The following is a 13,577-nucleotide window of genomic DNA, read 5'->3' as shown; positions in this document are numbered from 1 at the left end:
CTTGGAATCTCCCAAGTAACAGGGGATTATTTGTTATTCATGGTGGACCCCTGGACCACACCAGATATTTTATTCTAAGAAAGTGACTTATCATGTGATATCAGCTCATCCTCCAGGGATAGGAGGTTGGTTGGAGACTATGTGGGCCCTGATTCATTCTTCGTAATGAAACCCCCATACAAATGAAATGGAAACAGGACCCTGTGGTCCTTGCCCCCCATGTCCTCTGCCTGCCTTTTGCCTGTGGAAAAACTTTAGCCAAAGAACAATTTTAATCAGAGAAGTGAGAACATGCAGAAACAAAGGAAAACAGTCAAAGGAGACCAAATAATAATAGTTTGGTCATTAAACAAAGTCAAGGACGTTTAGTTCCTCCTCAGGGGCTATAGATACTATTCTGGGCCGTATCCTGCGAACTGAGCTGTGTTATAGATACTGAAAGCCCCACCAGGTGGAAGAAGTTAACTACGTGATGAACAGACTGTAGCCACGACATAAGCTGCCACAATTCCGAGAACAGGCCTCAAGGCGATGGGAACAAACCGACCCTGGAACTGGAGATTAATTGTACTTAAAACAATCAAGATGACGCTTATCAGACCACCGATGGCCAATTTCAAGATGACGGTCAGAGCTGACTGTGCTGTTTCTGCATGTAGCCCCCAGCCTCCGTCTATAAAAGCTCTTGCCCCCGATTGTCAGTGGGGGAGTCGGGCTTTGGACGGGAGTCCACCCTCCCCTCCAGTTGCCGACATCCAAAAGAAAGCAAAATTTCTTTTCCACCAACCTGGCCTCTTTATTGGCTTTTGAGCGGCGAGCAGCCGGGCCCCACTTTCGGTTACACAAACGCTGGACATGGAAGCTGAGTGAGCTTTCCAGGTTGGCAAGCCTCTGTGCATTCTCACGCATCACGGCTGGGAGGGGTGATGCCACGCATGGCTCCACAGGGACAGGATGGGCAAAGCTCACGTTTGGACGCCCCCCAGACTCCACCTTATGCTTCTCTCCCTACGACTGGTTCTAATTTGTATGCCTCCCTGTAATAAATGTGGCTGTGAGTATAATAGTTTTCAGCGAGTTCTGTGAGTCATTCCAGCAAATGATCAAACCTGAGGGTGGTTGCGAGGACCCTGAAATTTGTAGCCCCTAGATCTAAAGTAAAGGTGGTCCTGAGACCCCTGAACTTGCAGCTGGTGCCTGCAGTCAGGGCAGTCTTGTGGGGACTGTTCCCTCAGATAGGCCGGTTGGCCGAACTTGTTGCAGCTAGTTTGAGAAGTCTTGGGCAGACGTGGCAGTCTGGAGGGCTCTGCCCTTAACCTAGCAGCTTGGCTACCTCTCAGGCAGGGCTGTTCCGTTCCTACATTTTCCCAGTGGGGCCGCTACAAGTGGCCAACAGGCTATCTGACCTTCTCTGTGGCCAGGACCCTGCCCCTAGACTCACAGTCCCTGTTGTCTTAGAGCAGTTGTAAGTGTAGGGCTGGAATCTTTTACTTTTTGTCTTCGCTTTGCCTGATCAAGTGAGCTTGACACAGGGGATGAGACTGAGGGAAAGACTCGGGGTCGGGGGTTCCTGAGCCCCTTGAAGTTGCTTGCAAGATTCTATGGTTATGGACCTACCATATAGCACAGGGAACTCTGCTCAATATTCTGTAATGACCTAAATGGGAAAAGAATTTGAAAAAGAATGGTTACATGTATACGTATAACTGGATCACTTTGCTGTACACCTGAAACTAACACAACATTGTTAATCAACAATATAAAAAAGTCCAATATAAAATTTCAAAAAATATTCTATGTGTATGGATCTGTGGATTTTTCTGGAGAGGATCCATGGCTTTCCTCAGATTCTCAAAGCAACACTGCAGGTGCCAAGACATGAAGCGCATACAGATCCATCTGAGATTCACCCTGGGCTCATGGGCAGGTGTCAAGATGCTAACAAAACACCAAGAGGCTCCAGGAAAGAGATTAGAGGAGGCCTTTGAAGACAAATATGTCCGCTTGGGGTAAAGTCATATCCAAAGATTTCATCTGATAATTCCTGAGCCATGTGTCTTGGGATGTGCATAGTTGTGATGTTGGAAAGAGTGTGAAAATGCAGTCTCATGCAGCGGGAAGGGCAGAGTTGATCCCAGTTGGGTGACAGCTTTTCCCCAGGCTGGAGCCGGAGATGGAACAATGGGTTCTAGGAAAAATGTGAGGATCTCCCACCTCACACCGGGGACTGGGGGCTGATCATTCAGGAATGGAACGTCACAGAGCCAGGGCCAAAAGCAGGGCCGCATCCTTACCCAAGAGTGGAGGTGTTAAGACAAAGGTTCTGGCAAAGCTGAAATCTGAGAGTGGGCAAGGTAAGGTGGGGTCAGCTCAGCCTGGAAAAAGCATTGTGCAGGTCAGTCTAGTTACCCTGCGAAGCTCAGTTCTCAGTTACAAAACGGTCACGAGACCTACAATAGAGGGCGCTATCGTGCGGTCCATGGAGCCGTGCGTAAGGGAGTGCCAGCCACTGGAGGTGAATTCAGGCCCAGCCAAGAAGGACCAAGGTCCAGCCCCACAGCCTGAATATGCCAGAAGCAAGTCCTCATGTCCCCAGGACCTTAAGCTGAAGGGCACGGTGGCCTGGACAGGATGGATTACCAGCCCCCCTTTGTAAGGAGCCTGTCCAGGCAGACCGATCTCACTTTCTAGGATGGTAGAGTGGGCCTGTGTGCACAGACAGGCAGCCAAAGGATCCTCCCAGGTCCAATGAACCAGGGCTTATTGGTTAATTTAACAAAAAGACAAAAGGTGAGCTTGTCCAGACAGAAGGAGGTTTAAAGCCACAGATAGAACAACAGATGAGTCAAGACAAATGGCGTCTGGGGATTCCCTGGCGGTCCAGTGGTTAGGACTCTGTGGTTCCATTGCAGGGGGGCACGGGTTCGATCCCTGGTCGGGGAACTAAGGTCCTGCAAGCCGTGCAGTGCAGCCAAATAAATAAATAAATAAACGAAATAAAGCCAAATGGTGTACAACCCCTGGTGACACCAGTTTTATCTTCTCTTTTCTTCCCCCCCCACCTCTAAGCTAGACTGCATCCTGAATTCTAGTTTTCTCCAATATTTGGCTACCACTCTTCCAACTCACGTCTCCAGTTTTTCTCCCACTTTTGACTTGGCATCATCAAGAAAGACAGCTGCCCTTTTCCTGAAGCCCCACCAAGACAACCTGAGAAATCTGACATCCACCTGAGACAGCTGACAATTGCCCCCTCGTTAGACCATCCTCATCCTCATGCCTGTTGCTGTGGAAACGACTCAGAAAGTTAACCTGAACGCAGCATCAGAGACATTTCAAACTGCCCAGGATGCTTTGACCCTGACATCTAGAAATCCTCCCGAGTGGCAGCACTCAGGACTCAGACCCCAGGTTGATCATGTGCTCCAACCATGAACCTTTGTTTATTTATTTTTATTTTTATTTTTTATTTTTTTGCGGTATATGGGCCTCTCACTGTTGTGGCCTCTCCCGTTGCGGAGCACAGGCTCAGCGGCCATGGCTCATGGGCCCAGCCACTCCGCGGCACGTGGGATCTTCCCGGACCGGGGCACGAACCCGTGTCCCCTGCATCGGCAGGCGGACTCTCAACCACTGCGCCACCAGGGAAGCCCAACCATAAACCTTTGTTTTGCTTTAAGGAGAGACTGGTTTCATGAGATGGAGCCATCTACCAATTCAGCTTCTGGACCTTGAAACTTCGTACAAGAAGTTTTAAAGGCGGGACTGTAGAGGAACAAAATTTGCCACCCCAAAATGTCTCTTGAGCATGCGGATTATTTCGCATCAAAACCATCAAGATGCCGTTGTATCTTCTGAGGGAGGGACCTTGGAACTGCTCCAGCCAAACTCCCCTCCTTGCAGGCCCCTCCTCCTCAGCACTGGAGGCAACCACTGTTTTCCGGATGCGATGGCCCAGCCTTGGGGACAACCACCCCTTGAAGAAGAACTGCAGGCGACATGCTGGGTGGGGCCGAAGCAGCAAAGCACTCGGGACTCCTCCTCTGGCCTCTTTAGCGTCTATGGAACCCTCTCTGCCTTCGGCCCACACCACCTGACTGCCACGGTCGTGTGGTCCTTCTCCATGAGCCTCAGTTCAGATGTGGTCTTAACCTGGGGGCCATGAGTTCAGGGGAGCCACAAACTGGGATGGGAACAAAGCCCGCATCTTCATTTTCACCGAGCCTTAAGTTTCCTTTAATTGTAAAAGTGGGCAACAAACCACAGTTATCTTAGCGGTTCTGTGACTGTCACTCTATCAGTGAGGGTTTTAAGCAGAGAAACAATCAGTAGAAGGTACAGTTAATTCTCATTCTTTGCGGTAGTTATGTTCTATAAAATTGCTGCAAACACTGAATTAGTAAACACTGAAACATTGCTCCTGGGGGAAATTTCATCAACCGATCAATATACAACCTTGCTTATGTGTGTTTCTGTTTAAAGACACCTAATTTCATATATATGTTGATTCGTTAACATTGAACTCAGAGCCAACATCGCTATAACTCAGCTGTGAACGAAGCTCATGTAACACACATATTTTCTCCTTTAGGTTCATGATACACAGCTTAGGACACTAGACAGCACTTCAGCGCTATGCATGGGGGCCATTTCAAACAGCAAAATCACCAACAAGAAGGACAAAAATGCTAAAACCATGGCACTAAATGTACTGTCAAAAGGACCCTTGCTTGCACTGTGAGAGCTGAACCAAGAAGGCAGGTCGCCTCACTCGACCTCCGCTAGGAACACGCATGCTGGATGCCTCACAATTTTTGCCTCTCTGTACGTGTCCTGGATGACCGTGGGAACAACCTCGTATGGCCACAAAAGCACCATGAGTATGGATTTGGGGGTTACAAATAAACTTTAGTGAGTGGTTGAATTTGCAAATACAAAATCCAAAAATAATGAGGATCACCTGTATATATTAAGAGATTTATTGTATTGTGAGGAATTGGCTTTCAGGATTATGGGGGTGGGCTCATCCGAAATCCACAGGGCAGGCTGTCGGGAAGGGCAGACCGGAGCTCTCGGACAGGAGCAGACATACACGAGCAGAATTTCTCTGGGGAATCTTCCACTCTGCTCTTAAAGTCTTTTAACTGTCTGAATTAGGCCCATCCAAATTATCTAGGATAATCTCCTTTACTTAAAGTCAACTGCCTATGGTCTTTCAGCCCATCTACAAAGCATCTTCCCTGCAACACCCAGTTTAGTGTTTGACTGAAGAACCAGGGACGGTAGCCTAGGCAGGCTGACACATCAGAAGACCATCAAAGTCACCGAAAGAAGTCACGTTACAGGAGTGATACTGAAGTATGATAAAGACAATGTATTATCCGGTTTCGCTTTTAATAGCGAGCATGACAGAACACAAAAGCCACAGTGTTTTCTGTACTGAAAAATTCTTGTGAATGGAAGGATGAACCAGCAAAATGGAAATGCCATGGGATGTCTATCCCTTCTGAAAATGCATTTAAAGATGTTGGGGTGGGGGGTAAGGGTGTTGTGTAAGGAAAGCTCAATTCAAAGAAGCTGGAACCAGGGAGAGCAGCTGGGTGCTGTGTGACCACCTAGAGGGGTGGGATAGGGAGGGTGGGATAGGGAGGGTGGGATAGGGAGGGTGGGAGGGAGACGCAAGAGGGAGGGGATATGGGGATGTATGTATATCTATAGCTGATTCACTTTGTTATACAGCAGAAACTAAAAAAAAAAAAAAAAAGAAGCTGGAACACTTCCAGCACTTGGATGTGCTATTTCACAATAAGCTTTTATTGGAGCATCCTCCAAAATTGCTCACCAGTCGCCCAGAGAAAAGTCTCCCACGCTGTCGGGGGGACATGTTACAGTGCCATGGCACATGCACAGAGATTATCCAACTGCTTTTTGGATTGGACCAGAAGAAAACACTGGAAGCAGTTTCCTTGTCACATGGTGTGATATGTTCTAGAATAGATGACATTTCTTTTAACATTTTGAAGCAGGTCGCTGGGGAAACAGCAGCTTCACTCTCCTCACTGTGGGCGTGCTGGTGCTACCAAAGAATTCTTACTTTCCGAGTGGCTTTTGCAAACTACAAAGGCTGTGGACATTTTGAAAGCAGTAAAAAGTATCTTTGCCAAATAAAACTTTGCCTGGGAAGAAAAGCTTCATTCTCTATCCAGATGGACCTCCTGCAAATCTGATTTTGCACACTTAGTGATAAAACTCTCCATGTTGTCATTACTCAGCGCACGGGCAATAAAGACTTTTGTGACATCTCTGAAAGATGTTGTGTCAACTTTCATAAAAGTCCTCAACTTCATCAGAAGCAGGTCTCTCAATGACTGCATTTGCAAGCAGCTTGTCAGGAAATGGGAACACAGTCCGTGAAGTGCTTCTCATTGGCTTTCAAAGGACAAGTGCTCTGTTCAGACTAACAGCAGAAGTCTTATTATTTTCTGAAAGAAAAAGAAAGGCCACTTCTGGAAACGCTTTGAAGGAAAAAATTTTATCCTCGGGTTGGCTTACTTGGTAGGTATTTTTAACTGTATGAAAGAGATGTCTTCCTCTTCGAGGTCCCGGAGTCACCATTTATGCTGCTCCTAAAAAATTTACAAACTGGGACAATAAGGAAGGAGAATATAGTACCAATGACATCTTTGCAAATGATCCCGGGCTGGGGACGTGCTCTCTTAGGACAGAGAGCAGACACAAAATGCTCTAACAATCTCTTTGCAAAGAGAAATTTGCCAACACCTGGCAACATTTCATAACTCTTTCAAAAGTTATTTCAGTCTTTAGGGAATCAAAATTGAACCATGAATCCACAATTCTTTTCTTCCTGAGATAATGTGTTCCTGAATTTTGACCTAGCTAAAGATGAACTCATTTTTCTTAGGACAAAAATACTTATGACGAGGAGAGCTTAACTAAAAAAGCCTTGAAGAATTCTGGTATTCTTTGAGAAAAGCCTGTCTTCTCCTAGTAAAGCAAGCCCTAGAAGCTTAGATATAGATCTTTGCAAGTCAAGATTTTCAGGACTTATAACATTGAAAAGGAAAACAAATCAACCAGATGTACAGGCACTTGCTGCTTCACCTTGCACTTCTATGTTATGCAGAGGGCATCATTCCTTAAACCTCACGAACCAACCTCTGTTAGCTTTCATACTTTTCTTTCACAGCTACCTCACCTCCCTCAGCCTTCATAGAATTGAAGAGAGTTGGGGCCTTGACCTGGATTAGGCTTTGGTTTAAGGGAATGTTGTGGCTGGTTTGGTCTTCTATCCAGACCACTGAAACTTTCTCCACATCAGCAATAAGGCTGCTTCACTTTCTTATCATTCATGTGTTGATGAGCAGCACTTTTAGTTTCCTTCATGAACTTTTCTTCTACATTCACAACTTGTGGTGCCAGAGGCCTACCTTTCAGCCTGTCTCAGCTTTCGATGTGTCTTTCTCGCTGAGCTTAATCATTTCTAGCTTTTGATTTAAATTAAGGGACATGTGACTCTTCCTTTCACTTGAACACTTAGATGTCATTGTAGGGTTATTAACTGGCCTAATTTCAATATTGTGTGTCAGGGAATAGGGAGGCCCAAGGAGAGGGAGAGAGACGGAGGAACGGCCGGTAGGGGGAGCAGGCAGAACACACACCTTGATTGATGAAGTTTTCAGTCCTATGTGGGTGTGGTTCGTTGTGCCTCAAAACAATTACAGTAGTAACATCAAAGATCACTGATCACACTCCTCGCTTCCGCTGCAGGGGGCTCGGGTTCCAGCTCTGGCTGGGGAACTAAGACCCCGCATGCCGCACGGTGTGGCCGAAAAAATTAAAAAGGCAAAGATCACTGATCACAGGTCACCACCACAAAAATAATAATCATGAGAAAGTTGGAAATATTGCTAGAATTACCATTGAAAAGTTTGAAATATTTCAAGAATATGACACAGAGACACGAAGTAAGCAAATGCTGTTGGAAAAATGACGTGAATAGACTTGCTTGACACAGGTTGCCACAAAACTTCAATTTATAAAAGATGCAATACCTGCAAAGCACAAGTCAAAGCGCAGTAAAATAAGGTGTGCCTAGGAAGTTCCCTGGTGGCCTAGTGGTTAGGATTCCGGGCTTTCACTGCCGTGGCCCGGGTTCCATCCCTGGTTGGGAAACTGAGATCCCACAAGCCGGGTGGCATGGCCCAAAAAAACAAAAAGGAAACAAGATGTGCCTATACCATTTACATTCTACCAGCAATATATGAGTTCTAGCTCTGTATCCTTGACCACTTTTGGCATTGTCAGCAGTTTTAACTTTAGCCACGGTGGTGGGTATGTAGTAGTATCTCATAGCAGTTTTTTGTTTTTTTTTTTCATTGCAGTTTTAATTTGTATTTCTCTGATGACGAATCATGTTGAGCACGTTTTTATGTGCTTTTTTCCTAACCAGATATCTTCTTTTTTAAAGTGTCTGTTCAAGACTTTAGTCTCTTTATTGGGTTGTCTTTTTATTATGGATCTTTAATCCTTTATTATTTTGAAAATACATATGTATTGTGAACTACATATGTATTAGAAATACATATGTATTGTGAATATTATCAGAAATACATATATATTGTGGACATTTTCTCCTAATCTGTGGCTTGTCTTTTCATTTTCTTAACAGTGTCTTCTGACGAGCAGACATTTTAATTTTGATGAAGTCCAATTTATCATTTTTTCCCCATTTATGGTAAATACCATTTGTGTCCTAAGAAATCTTTCCCTACCCTTAAGTCATAAAGACATTCTCCTTTGTTTTCTTCTAGAACTTTATAGTTTTAGGTCTTGTATTTAGGCCTGTGATCCATCGTGAATTATTTTCATATATAGGGTGAAGTAAAGTCAAGGTTCATTTTCTAAAATATGAATACCTAGTTTTTTAAACCCCACTTGTTAAAAAGGCTATCTTCTCCCCATTAAATGTCTCAGTACCTTTATCAAAAATCAACTGACTGTGTATATGAGGAATTACTTCTGGACTTTCTAGTCTGTCTCATTTTCTATATATTTATCCTTAAAATAGTAACACAGTGCCTTGATTACTGTAGCTTTATAATAAATTTTGAAACTATTTAGTATAAGTCCTCTGGCTTTCTTTTATTTTTCAAGACTGTTTGGCTATTCTAGTCCCTTGCATTTCCATATAAGTTTTAAAATGATCCTGTTGGGACTTCCCTGGAGGTCCAGTGGTTAAGACTCCGAAATTCCACTGCAGGGGGCACGGGTTCAATCCCTGGTCAGGAAACTAAGATCCCATATGCCGTGCGGCACGGCCCCCCCCCCCAAAAAAAATTATGCTGTCAATTTCTGTAAAAAAGTTTGCTGAGATTATGATGATTGGGTTGAATCTATAAATGTGGAGAAGATCCACATCTTAACAATATCGAGGCTTCCAATCCACAAACATGGTGTATCTCTCCAGTTATTTATTTAACTTCTTTTCACAATGTCCTGCTCATCTTTCATTAAATTTACTTAAGTATTTTGTTTTTATTAATGCAATTATAAATTGTAGTTAAAATTTTTTATATTTTCCAATTGCTTAATGATTTGTACATAAATACAACTGGTTTTTATATGTTGATCCTTGTTATATAAATCCTTGTAAACTTTATAAAAATTTTTCTTTTTAGTGATAGTATTTTGGAAGATTCCTTGTTATTTTGCTACGTAGACAATCATATCATGTGTGAATAAAGAACTTTAGTTCTTGCTCCCCAATATTTTTCTTTTTTTTTTTTAGGCCACGCCATGGGCGGCTTGTGGGATCTTAGTTCCCCCACCAGGGACTGAACCCAGGTCCTGGCAGTGAAAGCACCAAGTCCTAACCACTTGACCGCCAGTGAATTCCCTCTTGCTTCCCAATCTTTATGCCTTTTTATTTATTTTCCTTGCCTAATTGCACTGGACTTCCAATACAATATTAAGTAGAAATAATGAGAGCAGACATCCTTGCCTTGTTCATTATCTTAGGGAAAAAAGATTCGACATTTCACTATGTAACATGATGTTAGTGGTAGGTTTTTCATAGATGTTCATCAGTTTGTTAAAGTTTGTCAGGCTTTGTTTATTATGAATGTTGATTATTGAATGTTGACAAATTTCTTTTTACTTTTATTTGGACAATTGTATTTTCTCATTTATCCTATAATGTGGTGAATTACATTGATTTTCAAATCTTAATCAACTTTGAATTAAGGATACACCCCACTTGGTCATGATGCATTATCATTTAAATATATTTCTACATTTAACTTGCTAATATTAAAAGGATTTTATGTTTATGCTCATGAAGGATATTGGGGTATTTTTCTTGTAATGTCCTTCTCATACTTTGGTATCAGCGCTCATAAAACAGATTGGAAATTCTTCCTTCCTGTATTTTCTGAAATAGGTTAGGATTGGTGTTTCTTCTTTAAACATTTGATAGAATTTATTTACAAAGCCATGTGGGCCTGGGATTTTCTTTGTGGGAAGGTTTTGAATGATGAGTTCAATGTTTTCAGTAGATGTAGGGATTAGCTATTCAGATGTTCCATTTCTTTTTGTGTCAGTCTTGGAAAGTTGTGTTTTCAAAGAATTTGCTCATTTTGTCTAAGTTGTTAAATTTATTGGCTATTTGTCTTTTCATTTCTTTTTTCTTATCAGTCTTGCTATTAATTACACTAATCCTTTTCATCCTTCCAGTGAACCAACTTTTGCCTTGATTTTCCTATATCATTTTCATTCTTATTTTTATTATTCCCTTTTTCTGCTTATTTTGAGATTTTCTCTTCCTTTTTTACCTTAAGGTGGAAATTTACGTCACTAATTTAAAATCTTTTTCCTTTCTTTTCTAAAGCATTTAAAGTTATAAACTTCCATCTAAACCCTGCTTTATTTGCATCCCAAATGCATTTTCATTATCATTCACTTTGTAGTATCATCTAATTTTTCTTTTGATTTATACTTTGACCCATTCAGAAGTGTTTTTCGGAAGTGCACTTAATGTCCAAATATTTAGGGATTGTCTAGCTGTCTTGTTTTTACTGATTTCTAATTTATTTCTATTATGCCAGAGAATACGCTACATATGTTTTTCAGTCTGAAATTTCTTGAGCTTTGTTTGGTGGCCTAGAATATTCTGGTGAATGTTCAATGTGCACTTGAATGTGTATCCTCACGTTGTTAGGTCTAATTGGCTAAATAGCGTTCAATTCTTCTACATCACTACTGATACTTGTCTACTTACTTTATCTATTACTAAGTGAGAAGTGTTAAAATCTGCAACTGTGATTTGCAAATTTGTCTATTTTTCCTTTTAGCTCTGTCCATTTTTGCTTCACATATTGTAAGACTTTTATTAATATACATTTAGGATCGCTATACATTTCTGATAAATTGACCTTTTTTTCATTATGAAACGATGCTCTTTATCTTTGGTTATCCTCCTCGGTTTTTCGTTTTGTTTTGTTTTTTGTTTTTTTGCGGTACGTGGGCCTCTCACTGTTGTGGCCTCTCCCGTTGCGGAGCACAGGCGCCGGACGCGCAGGCTCAGCAGCCATGGCTCACGGGCGCAGCCGCTCCGCGGCATGTGGGATCATTCCCAGACCAGGGCACGAACCTGCGTCCCCTGCATTGGCAGGCGGACTCTCAACCACTGCGCCACCAGGGAAGCCCTATCCCCCTCGTTTTGAAATCTACTTTGTCTGACATTGATATAGCCACAACAGATTTCTTACGCCTGGTGTTTTCATGGTATATTCCTTTCCATCTTTTTATGTCAACCTTTTTCTTTGTATTTAATGGGCACCTCTTGTAAATAGCTTATAGTTAGTTCTTGTGTTTTTCATCCAGTTTGACAATCTCTACCTTTCGTTTAGTCCATCTTCACTTACTGTAATTATTGGTATGATTGAGTTTAAATAAACTATCATTCCATTATTTGTTTTCTAGTATCCCATCTAATCCTTGTTCTTCTACCTTATTTGGGGTTATTTTTTAACATTTCACGTCTTTCCTTCTTTTTTTTTTGCGGTACGCGGGTCTCTCACTGTTGTGGCCTCTCCCGTTGCGGAGCACAGCCTCCGGACGCGCAGGCTCAGCGGCCATGGCTCACGGGTCCAGCCGCTCCGCGGCACGTGGGACCTTCCCAGACCGGGGCACGAACCCGTGTCCCCCACATCGGCAGGCGGACTCTCAACCACTGCGCCACCAGGGAAGCCCACATTTCACATCTTTGGAATTAATATTCCATATTCTCTATTGGCTTGTATTATTTTATTTAATGTTTGCTCTAGGGATTACAATACTCATCTTTAACTTATCACTGCTTACCTTAAATTAACATTATACTAGCTTAAGTGTAATACTAGAATCTTAAAATCATATAACTTCATTGACCTACTTCCCTTAGTTTGTGCTATTTTTGTCATGTACTTTACTTTTACATATATTATAAACCCCAGAATATACGTGTATGTTTTTTGCCTTAGACAAAGACTACCTTTCAAAGGATAAATTATTTACCATTTCCAGTGCTCTTTATTTCTTCTGGAAGATGCAGTTTACCAGCTGATATCATTCCCCTTCGGCATGAAAACCTTTCTTTAGCATTTCTTGAAATGCAAGTGTACTTACTGGTGATGAGTTCTCTCAGCTTCATTTGTTTGAAAATGACTTATTTCTCCTTTATTTTTGAAGAACACCTTGTAGATTTAGAATTCTAGATTGATATTTTTCCTTTAGCACTTTAAAGATATCATCCATTGTCTTATAATTTTCCTGATGAGACTTAGCCATCATTCTTATAGGTGTTCCTTTGCACATAATGGGTCTTTCCTGTCTGGCTTTATCTTTGTTGTTCGGCAATTCAGTTATGATGTGCTGAGGTGTGTATGACTTTCTTCTTGGGTCAGTAGGTTGTTTTTCGTCAATTTAGATATTTTTAAGCCATTACTTTTCTAAGAGATTTATTTCTGCCCACTCATTCTTTCCTCTCCTTCTTGGGATCAATTACACATGATGGACAGTTTGGTATTGTCATTGAGGTTCTGCTCATTTTTCTCCCAACATTTTTTCTTTGAGCTTCAGTTTGGATCATGTAGGGGAGGAAAAATATCTTTTCCCTCTACCCTTCTAAGTTCTTGGCTGGAGCCCTGTAACAAAAGACAGATTAAAAAGAGAGAAGCATACAAATTTATTTAATATAAGTCTTACATGATGTGGGAGCCTTCATAAGGAAATGAAAACCTGAAGAAGTGGTTAAACCTTAGTATTTTTATGTTAGATTTGATGAAGGGTGGAGAGTTGTGGAAAAATATGATAGAACCCCCCAAAAAAGGGTATGAATTGAGTGTAGTAAACCGGGGGAAACAGCAAGGCCTGTTCCTTCAAATTCCCTCTTGGTGTCCGTCTGTCTTGAGAGATAAGGGTGATCCTTTCCTCCGGGTATAAGGAGGGCACCTCTCATATGAGGGTTCTATGACTTGCTTCAGGGGAGGCTCTGTAAGTCCTTCCTGCACCTGCTGTTT

Source organism: Delphinapterus leucas, chromosome 8 (assembly GCF_059928025.1).
Source record: "Delphinapterus leucas isolate spDelLeu-1000000601 "Yukka" chromosome 8, BTC_Dleu_Yukka2, whole genome shotgun sequence".
Classification (NCBI taxonomy): Eukaryota; Metazoa; Chordata; class Mammalia; order Artiodactyla; family Monodontidae; genus Delphinapterus; species Delphinapterus leucas.
Note: the sequence above shows the minus strand (reverse complement) of the source record.